Here is an 8728-nt window from a genome sequence, read left to right as displayed (position 1 = left end):
GGTGCTCCATTTGTAGTTTAGGAAACAGGCCTTCAGAGCAGTGAATCTGGAGAAGAAGGGGTTGGGGGTGATGCTGGGAAGAGTAGAGAGAGGGGAGGCTGTGTTTAGCGTATATGAGAGAATAATAAATAAAATAAAAAAAATCATGTCCATGGACCACAGCTGTGAAAGCCCCCCCCCCCACTGTCTATGTACAAGGGTGGTGCTCAAACACTGGACCACCCAGGCTGTCTACCAGTTCCCCTTCCAGCTTCACTGCAACATTGCCCTCTATGTCCAAAGTTCCAGTTGTAACAGATAGGCCACTCTTTGCTGAAAATGCTCTGGAATCTTAGAATGTTTCCCCACTTTTTTCTATCCCTTGTGAATTTTTATACATCACAGCAGTTCAGGGTATAGATGTCTCACCTCCTCCCTGTATCAGCTGAAAGTTAGCTATATCACCTTGTGCAAGTCATGTTTGAGTTCCTCATACAAATGGGGATGTTATTAGTACACACTTCAGCCCCCTTGGGTAAATAACACAATTGGCTCATTCATGTAAACCTCTAAGCACTGGCTGGCCCATGTTCATCCTCATTACTGACACCTTATTGTAATAGCATTAGACACATTTTAATTACATGAGCAATTGATGAATGTGTAGTCAAATATTTACCTAGATTCCAATAGGAATTAGCTTGTTGTCTTTCTAGCTGGAGCAGGGGTGCAGGAGTAGTGACTCCCAGACACAAGGGGCTCTGTAGGAGCAGGAGAGAGAATGGAAGCCAATGGCCAGCATCATGCTACCCAGATCCTGCACATGGGTTGGAGGCTGCTCACGTGTGCATGTCTCATGTATGCACATACACCTGGACAGACATAAGTGTGATGCAGACAGGGAGATTGATAAAAACCTGGAGGGTCCAGAGTATGCTGGCTGAGCAATTGGCCGTGGTAGTTTATTTCTCAGGATATGGGCCAAGAAAATTCCAAGCTATAGCAGAGGCTGGTGGTGATCAAGCCAAGTCAGGGACAATGTGCCACATTGTTAAGTCATCAGCACTGGTGTGAGCTGGGCTGTGGAGACAGCCTGCAGGCAGCCAAGCTTCAGTAACATCATTAGGTATCTTGAGTTATAAAGGAACAGATGAAGGACCAGCTCCAACCATGAGAACGTTTGCTATGAACACAAGGATGGAGACCCTGTCTACGCCCCAGATGAGATAACTACTATGACATCTGAAGGTTACAGGAGAAAGAAAATTTGGCAAGATGGAATTGAATCCACACACTCCATTCCATGGAAGCCAGCTGAACTGCCCATACTTGGTGATATCAAGTGAGAGACAGGGATGGAAGGGAGGGAAGAGAAACCTTAGGAGAAAGAATTGCTCCCTGCCCTGACCTTCTACTTTCTAGATGGAAACACAACTTTCCAGAGCAATAGGAGGATAGTAAGATGCAGTAGAGCATTGATAGATCTTGTAAGTATGTGGGACACACACACACACACACACCACCCATGCACACTTACAATTAATACAACACTCACAACTGTCTTCCTTTGTGTCTATATTTGACCCAGTATTCATGGCTCAGGATCTGTAACATAGATCAGATGAAAACAGGTGAATGAATTAATGAATTTACTTTTTAATTGACACTCCTCGTTATGGATCACCACTTTACTCCCACCCCTGGAAATTTCTTCAAAATAACGTGTTAAGCAAGCATTGGACTCAGATTTTTTGGATCTGGTCATCTGGGATAACAAGTCATTTTGTATGACTTTAAATCCTTTATTTCAATCTCTCTTTGATTCTCCAGTGAGAACTAACATCCTGTTCGGGTGAAATGACTCACCCAAAGGCAGAGAGTGATTGAATTGGCCTCTAAACAATCCTAACTTATTTGGGCCCATTGTTCTTTTTCAACTGAAAGGGGCTTTTGATTTAATTTAGTTTCCTGTACTTCCATTTCATGAAATGTGCCAAACAAGGTCCCATTATTAGGCCTGTCAGACCCTGCCTCATGGCAGCCTCTGTGTTATGACCCACAGCACAGCTAGCATTCCAGGGACACCACACGGATGGGGTCAGGACGCAGTCACAGAGAGACTTTTTCTTTCTCTCTTGCTTTCTTATTATGCAGGGTTAGCTAGTCCACTTTCATACACATATAGGATATACTTTGAGTCTATCTCCCCATGGCCCAACATCCCCCTTTCCACCTCTCCTCTCCTTAAAGCTTCACATTAAGTTCATGGCCTCAATATGTGTGTGATTTATGCATCTATAAGCTTAGGACCCACAGATGAGAGGAAACACACAGTATTTGTGTTCCTGAGACTGACTCAGGACACTTAACATGGTTTTTTCGATTTGTACCCATTTTCCTGCAGATAACATAGCCTCATTCTTTATGACTGGAAAAAAAATTCCTGTGTAGACATAAGCCATATTTTCTTCCCCCTGATGGGCACCTAGGGTGGTTCCATTACTTGGCTTTGTGTGCTGTGCAAAATTGATGTGCAAGTGTCTCTGTGATATACTGACTTGAGTCTTTTGATTAACTATCAAGAAATGGTCAAACTGAGTCATGTGTTGGCTCTACAGCTTTCTGAGGGACCGCAGAAACACTCAGAAGCTGTATGAAACACAGCACTGTGACTTACTGGACTGTATAGACTCTGGGTACAGAAAAGCATTCGTCATATTTGGCTCTGCTTGTGTAGGCTCATGCAGATGCTCATACTCTTGGCCTGTCGTTGCAACACTGCAGTGTATATCCAAATGTGATTTTATCACTTCACAGAGAGGGAAAAGGTACAAAGGAAGTAATTAATGAAAAGCCTTGTTTCCCCCATCTTACTCAAGCTGATTTTCCTTCTAGTTGCACACAGACTTTGGCGTCTATTACCTACACAGCTCTCTTTTCTTTCTCTTTCTCCTTTCTACGTGTGTTCTTCTCTCCTGGCCCCGATTTACTTCTGGAAGTGCAGCCAAGGAAGACCTCTTTCGCTGTAAGAATTGGGCCTTTTCAGAAACACAGCTTCAAAATCAAGTGCTCTGTGGTTGCTTTGTTGACTGAGTTCAACATCATAGTCAAGCAAGCTGTCCTCTGTGCCTCTCAGAATGGACCAACTGGTTCCCCACCTCACCACGGGATGGTTATGTGCCAGAGAGTTTTATGCCAGCTTGACACCGCTAAAGTTATCTGAGAGAAGGGAACCTCAATTAAGAAAATGACTATAAGATTGTGCTGTAGGGCATTTCTTAATTAATGATTGGTGAGAGAGGGCCCAGCCCATTGAGAGTGCTTCCAGGCCTGGGCTGGTGGTCCTGGGTTCCATAAGAAAGCAGGCTAAGCAAGCTAATACACAGCAGACCTTCATGGCCTCTGCATCAGCTCCTGCCTCCAGGTTCCTGCCCTGGATTGAGTTCTTATCCTGATTCCCTTCAATGGTGCACTATGATGTGGAAGTGTTAGCCAATTTAACCCTTTCCTTCCCTACTTGCTTTTGATCATGGCATTTCAGCATAGCATTAGACACTTTAAGACAGGTGGCAAATACTCCACGAGTCACAAGTAGACATGTACCACCCAAAAGCAGAACAAGGGAGAACTTTTTATATCTCTTTTTCTCAGAAATAAGTTCTCTCCTTTTTTATCCTTAGAATTAAGTTGGAATTTCTTCCTAACTAATGTCAACCAAATCACTGTCATACAAATGCATTCAACAACCCCACGCCCTTGGAGAAAGGAACATCAGGTGTGGGGAGAAGTCACCAAGATTTCAGTGCCCAGCCAGCAAGAGAATTGAGGAAGCTCATCAATAAAAGGCTGAGACGATTCAAGAAGCCAACCCAAGCACCCTTGGCCATGACAGGCCGTCACAACTGCTGAAATGTCAAGGTCATTACTACCTTGACAAGTTGAAACAGCACACCAGCAGTCTAAAACAGTTTACGTTTAAAGAACACTATAGACACTACTAGAAAGCACAATGATCTCATAAACACAGTAAAGTTACAGTGTACTTTTATATATACCAATGGTGTACTCCCAGAGAAAGAAATTAGGAAAATATCCCATTCAAACAGTTTTTCAAAAGTGCCTGAAAATTCACATAACCAAAGAAGTGAAAGATCTTTACAATGAAAATTTCAAGATACTGAAAAAGGAAATGGAAGAAGAAACCAGATCAGGGAAAGAACTTCAGTGCTCCTAGTTTGGCAGAACTAATATTGTGAAAATGGTTATGCTACCAGAATCAACCTACTGGTTTAATATAATCCCTATCAAAATTTTGATGTTATATTTTACAGATTTAGGAAAACCATTCAGAAACTCAGATGGAACCACAAAAGACCATGGGTAGCTCCAGCAATTAAATAATCTTAAGTAATAAGAACACAGCTGGAGGTATCATATCTAAGCTCAAATCATACTGCAGAGCTATAATCTCTGGTTCTCTGTCCCTACACACACACACACACACACACACACACACACACACACACGCACACGCACACACACACGCACACGCACACGCACACATGCACACGCGCACACACGCGCACACACACGCACATGCACACACACAGATAGACAGAGAGAGAGACAGAGACAGAGACAGAGAGAAAGAATCTGGTACTGGCATTAAAACTCATAGGCAGATCAAGGTGACATGGCACAGGATCTGGAGATGTACTGGCAATGCAATGCCTACCTACTTTTGACTCAGGAGGGTTTGACTCATGCAGTGGACAAAGAAAGCCTAGTCAACAAATAGAGCTGGAAACTGGATGTCTACCCACAGAAAAATAAGAGTACATCCATACATTTCACTTTGTATAAAACCCAATTCAAAATGAATCAAAGACCTTAATTTGAAAACATGAAACACTAAAAATGTGAGAGGAATACACAGAAACGTTTTTGCGACAGTGCTGGTGGCAGGGACTTTCGACACAGAACTTGCAGGAACCAGCCCCAGGTATGAGTAGATAGGACTCCACAGAATTAAGAATTTTCTGAACACAAGGAAACATCAGCAGGGCACAGACAGGGAGAAGAGCTCTACCAGCCACACTCGAGACAGGAGACTAATGTCCAGGATTTACTACTGCAGAAATTAAATGCAAAGGCAACAGGACGTCTAGTCAACAAATGGATGAATGAAATGGACTATTTACAACAAGAAATGAATGGTGAACGACTATTCTTAACTGTCCAACATTCCTACCCATCATGGAAATGCAAATTATACTACCTCACCTCTGTCAGAATGGCCATCACCAAGAAATCTGAATTTGGAGATGCTGGGGAGGATGTAGAGAAAGAGGACCCTTACCCATTGCAGGGAGTGCTGCTCCTAAATACAGCCATTGTGGAAATCAATTCTGAGGTTCCTAGAAAAAAAGAGAGAGAGAAAGAAAGGAAGAAAGAAAGAAAGAAAGAAAGAAAGAAAGAAAGAAAGAGAGAAAGAAAGAAAGAGAGAAAGAAAGAAAGGAAGGAAGGAAGGAAGGAAGGAAGGAAGAAAGAGAAAATAAAAGAAAGATACAATTACCAAAGGACCCAGTCATTCCACTCTCTGGCATAAACTGGAAGAACTCCATATCCTACCCTAGAGGTAACTGAATATTCAGGTGTGTTGCTATTCTATTTATAACAAATGAATGGAATTAAAGTACATGACTATCAACAGATGAACAGATAATGAAACTATGCTATATATACAAGATAGTCTGTAACACATCTGTAAAGAGAATGAAATTATGAGGTTTTCAGGAAAAGTGGGCGGGTTTAGAACATATAATATTAATGTAAGTGACCCAAACAGAAACAAAACAAAAACAAAACAAAGCCAAAAACCCCTTCCTGCTCCCTCATGTGTGGATACTACCTTGTAATGTGTGTATGTAAACAGCAGTAAGTTTATCTGGGTAGAGTGAGTGTAACATATAGAAGGGAGGCTAGCCGGGGAACCTTATTGGGTAAAGAGGAGGCAGAGTGTAGGACCCAGGAGCCGTGAGAGGTGATACAGAGCTGGTCCGTCTTTCAGCTTTAACTGTCTCATGGTTGTTTCTTTTTTTGTGTGGTAGAAGAGTCCATAAAATGTCACTAGCAGTGCAAGTGCAGAGTCACAGATAATGCTCCATGGCTGCAGATCCGCCCTTCTAACTGTACCAGTGTCCACTGAGGGCATAGATTTTGAGACTGGACAAGCGTTTGTACCACTGATTACTTTCATCTTGCCATGTGATATTTTTATTTATGAGTTCACTATAATGATGTGATTTTTAGAAAAGAAAAAAGTTCAAAATGAATCCTGCAGGCTAAAATCAAAGTGTGTCATGTTCTCTGGTTCATGGGAAGGCCTATGCTCGCCTGCTTGAGCTGCTGAAGGCTCTGCATCTCTCAGCTCACACCTCCTCCTGCCTCCCCTTGGTAAGGATGAGCTACTGTGCTCACAAAGCGTCCACCTTGACTCTGTCGGTCTGTGCTGTGCAGTATGCTATAGTTAGTCACAAGGTCCAGAGTCTACTGTGTACGCATCTAGGGGATTAAAATTTCCTAACATCTGGGGCTGAAGAGATCGTCCAGAGAGGTTAAGAGCACTGACTGCTCTTCCAGAGGCCCTGAGTTCAATTCCCAGCAACCACATGATGGTTCACAACCATCCATAATGGGATCCGATGCCCTCTTCTGGTATGTCTGAAGAGAGCTACAGTGTACTCATATACATAAAAAAATTCCTAACCTATGTTTATTTACACAGTTGAGAATTGCAAAATAACATTCAGCAAATTTCAGCAGAAATACTACCTGAAATATAGAGAAATCTAAAGTATGAAATTGGAGGGATAGAACTTGGCGCGCACACACACACACACACACACACACACACACACACACAAAGAACTGAGATCATTTGAGATTAGCAGGCACACAACCCTGATAAAGATTTGGATTTGTTTAAGGAAAGAACTACAAATATCTTTATATTAGTGAAGTCATTTTTGTTCACTTAAACTTCTACATAAAAATGGAATTTTTATCAGTTAATTAAATTTATACTGTTGTTTGTGGCTGACAGAGAGTGGCAGTGCATGTCAGGTGTGCAGGCAGGCCCTTGTGAGCAGCTGGCTCCATCCCCAGGGATCCAGGGCCACAGAAATGGCAACATTAAGACATACATTGATGGCAACACGCTCCCATTGTTTCATTCACAATGACCTACCAAACCCAGAGCCTCTCTGAAATCTGCCTGACAGCAGGGTTAGTTTTGAGAAGTTGGTCTTAAATCACTTTCATCTGCTGTGATATTTCTGTGCCCTGGTGTTCTGTGCCTTGGCACATGTCTCTTCCTGAGGCTTCCAGTCAAATGTTTTCTGAATACTCCAATGAGCCTGTGTTAAATATTCCCAACACAAGGTTCCTTCTCTACCCATGAGGAACAGACTATTGAACAGAGATAGAACTGTTACACAGGCTATTTCAGGAGACTGAGCTCTGCTAGGGAGCATAGGACACGACCTGAGAGGAAGTCCTGACTGGTTCTTCTGCCCCTGTGTCTTTAGGTCACCACACTGTGTCAATGGGGGGCAATGAGATGTATTTTTTTTTCACAGAGAACAGGTTACATTTATTTAAGAAATGTTGTGTGTATTAAGATAGTCTACCCATAAGTCATTCACCAACTGTTTCAATGAACAATGGTTTTGCTTGGAGAGTGGCACAGACATTAGGTGTGGGTAAGAATCTGGTTAATTGGCTGTAATAATTTGGAAAAGCATTCATCTCAGAGAAAGAGTAACTTATAAAGTCCTCTTCTTCAAACTTGATACAAGAGATACAAATGTCAAGCAAAGCATTCAGTCTTACTCTTTGTTGTTCTCTTACAAGCCACCTCCCTAGTTAATCGTCTATGTTTCTTTTGAGTATATAAATACTTTTGAAATATATAAGCTTTTCTGAAAACCATAGTATAGTGTAAAAACATGAAATAAACAATACTACTAATAGAGAGGCTGAGATAGGAGAAGCAAGATTTCAAGACCCCTATGTTGTACACAGAAAGGCACTGTCACAAACATACAAGCTGAAAGTATATATAGATTGTACAATGTTGGACCTATTTCTCCAATTACCAAATTAGAGAGACTATTGGATGACAATCAACACATTTCTAATTCCTCATATTTTTGGATTTCAATTATGATATGTTGGTAACATTAATTTTCATATTAAGATATTAAGAAAAGGTAACTGTCACTTCCTGTTGTTTTTGTTGTAAGAGGTGGAATTTGATTTGTGTGGATTTGTTGAAAGATTACTTTCTTGTTTCTTCTAGGGTGTAGTTTTGCTCCTTATGTTAATGTTTTTCATCTATTATCCTTTGTACGGCTGGGTTTGTGGAAAAAAATTGTGTAAATTGTGTTTTGTCATGGAATATCTTGTTTTCTCCATCTATGGTAATTGAGAGTTTTGCTGGGTATAGTAACCTGGGCTGGCATTTGTGTTCTTGTAGGGTCTGTATGACATCTGCCCAGGATCTTCTAGTTTTCATAGTCTCTGGTGAGAAGTCTGCATTAATTCTGATAGGCCTGTATATGTTACTTGCCTTTTTTCCCTTACTGCTTTGAAAATTCTTTCTTTGTTTAGTGCATTTGGTGATGGAAGGAATTTCTTTTCTGGTCCAGTCTATTTGGAGTTCTGTAGGCTTCTTGTATGTTCATGG

At 41.5% G+C, this 8728-nt stretch overlaps 1 protein-coding gene and 1 long non-coding RNA gene across 2 annotated transcripts in view; one reads left to right on the top strand and one right to left on the bottom strand.

Annotated features, from left to right (window-relative positions):
• Positions 1-8728, bottom strand: part of Pacrg (parkin coregulated) — a 447145-nt gene that overhangs the window by 210194 nt on the left and 228223 nt on the right. The window lies entirely within an intron of this gene.
• LOC116076809 lies at positions 1075-5693 on the top strand. Its single transcript, XR_004113104.1, has 2 exons — positions 1075-1466; positions 3660-5693. It is a non-coding gene; the product is annotated as an uncharacterized LOC116076809 (long non-coding RNA).

This window comes from Mastomys coucha, unplaced genomic scaffold (genome assembly GCF_008632895.1).
Source record: "Mastomys coucha isolate ucsf_1 unplaced genomic scaffold, UCSF_Mcou_1 pScaffold5, whole genome shotgun sequence".
Taxonomy (NCBI): domain Eukaryota; kingdom Metazoa; phylum Chordata; class Mammalia; order Rodentia; family Muridae; genus Mastomys; species Mastomys coucha.
This window is presented reverse-complemented; position numbering and strand designations above follow the sequence as displayed.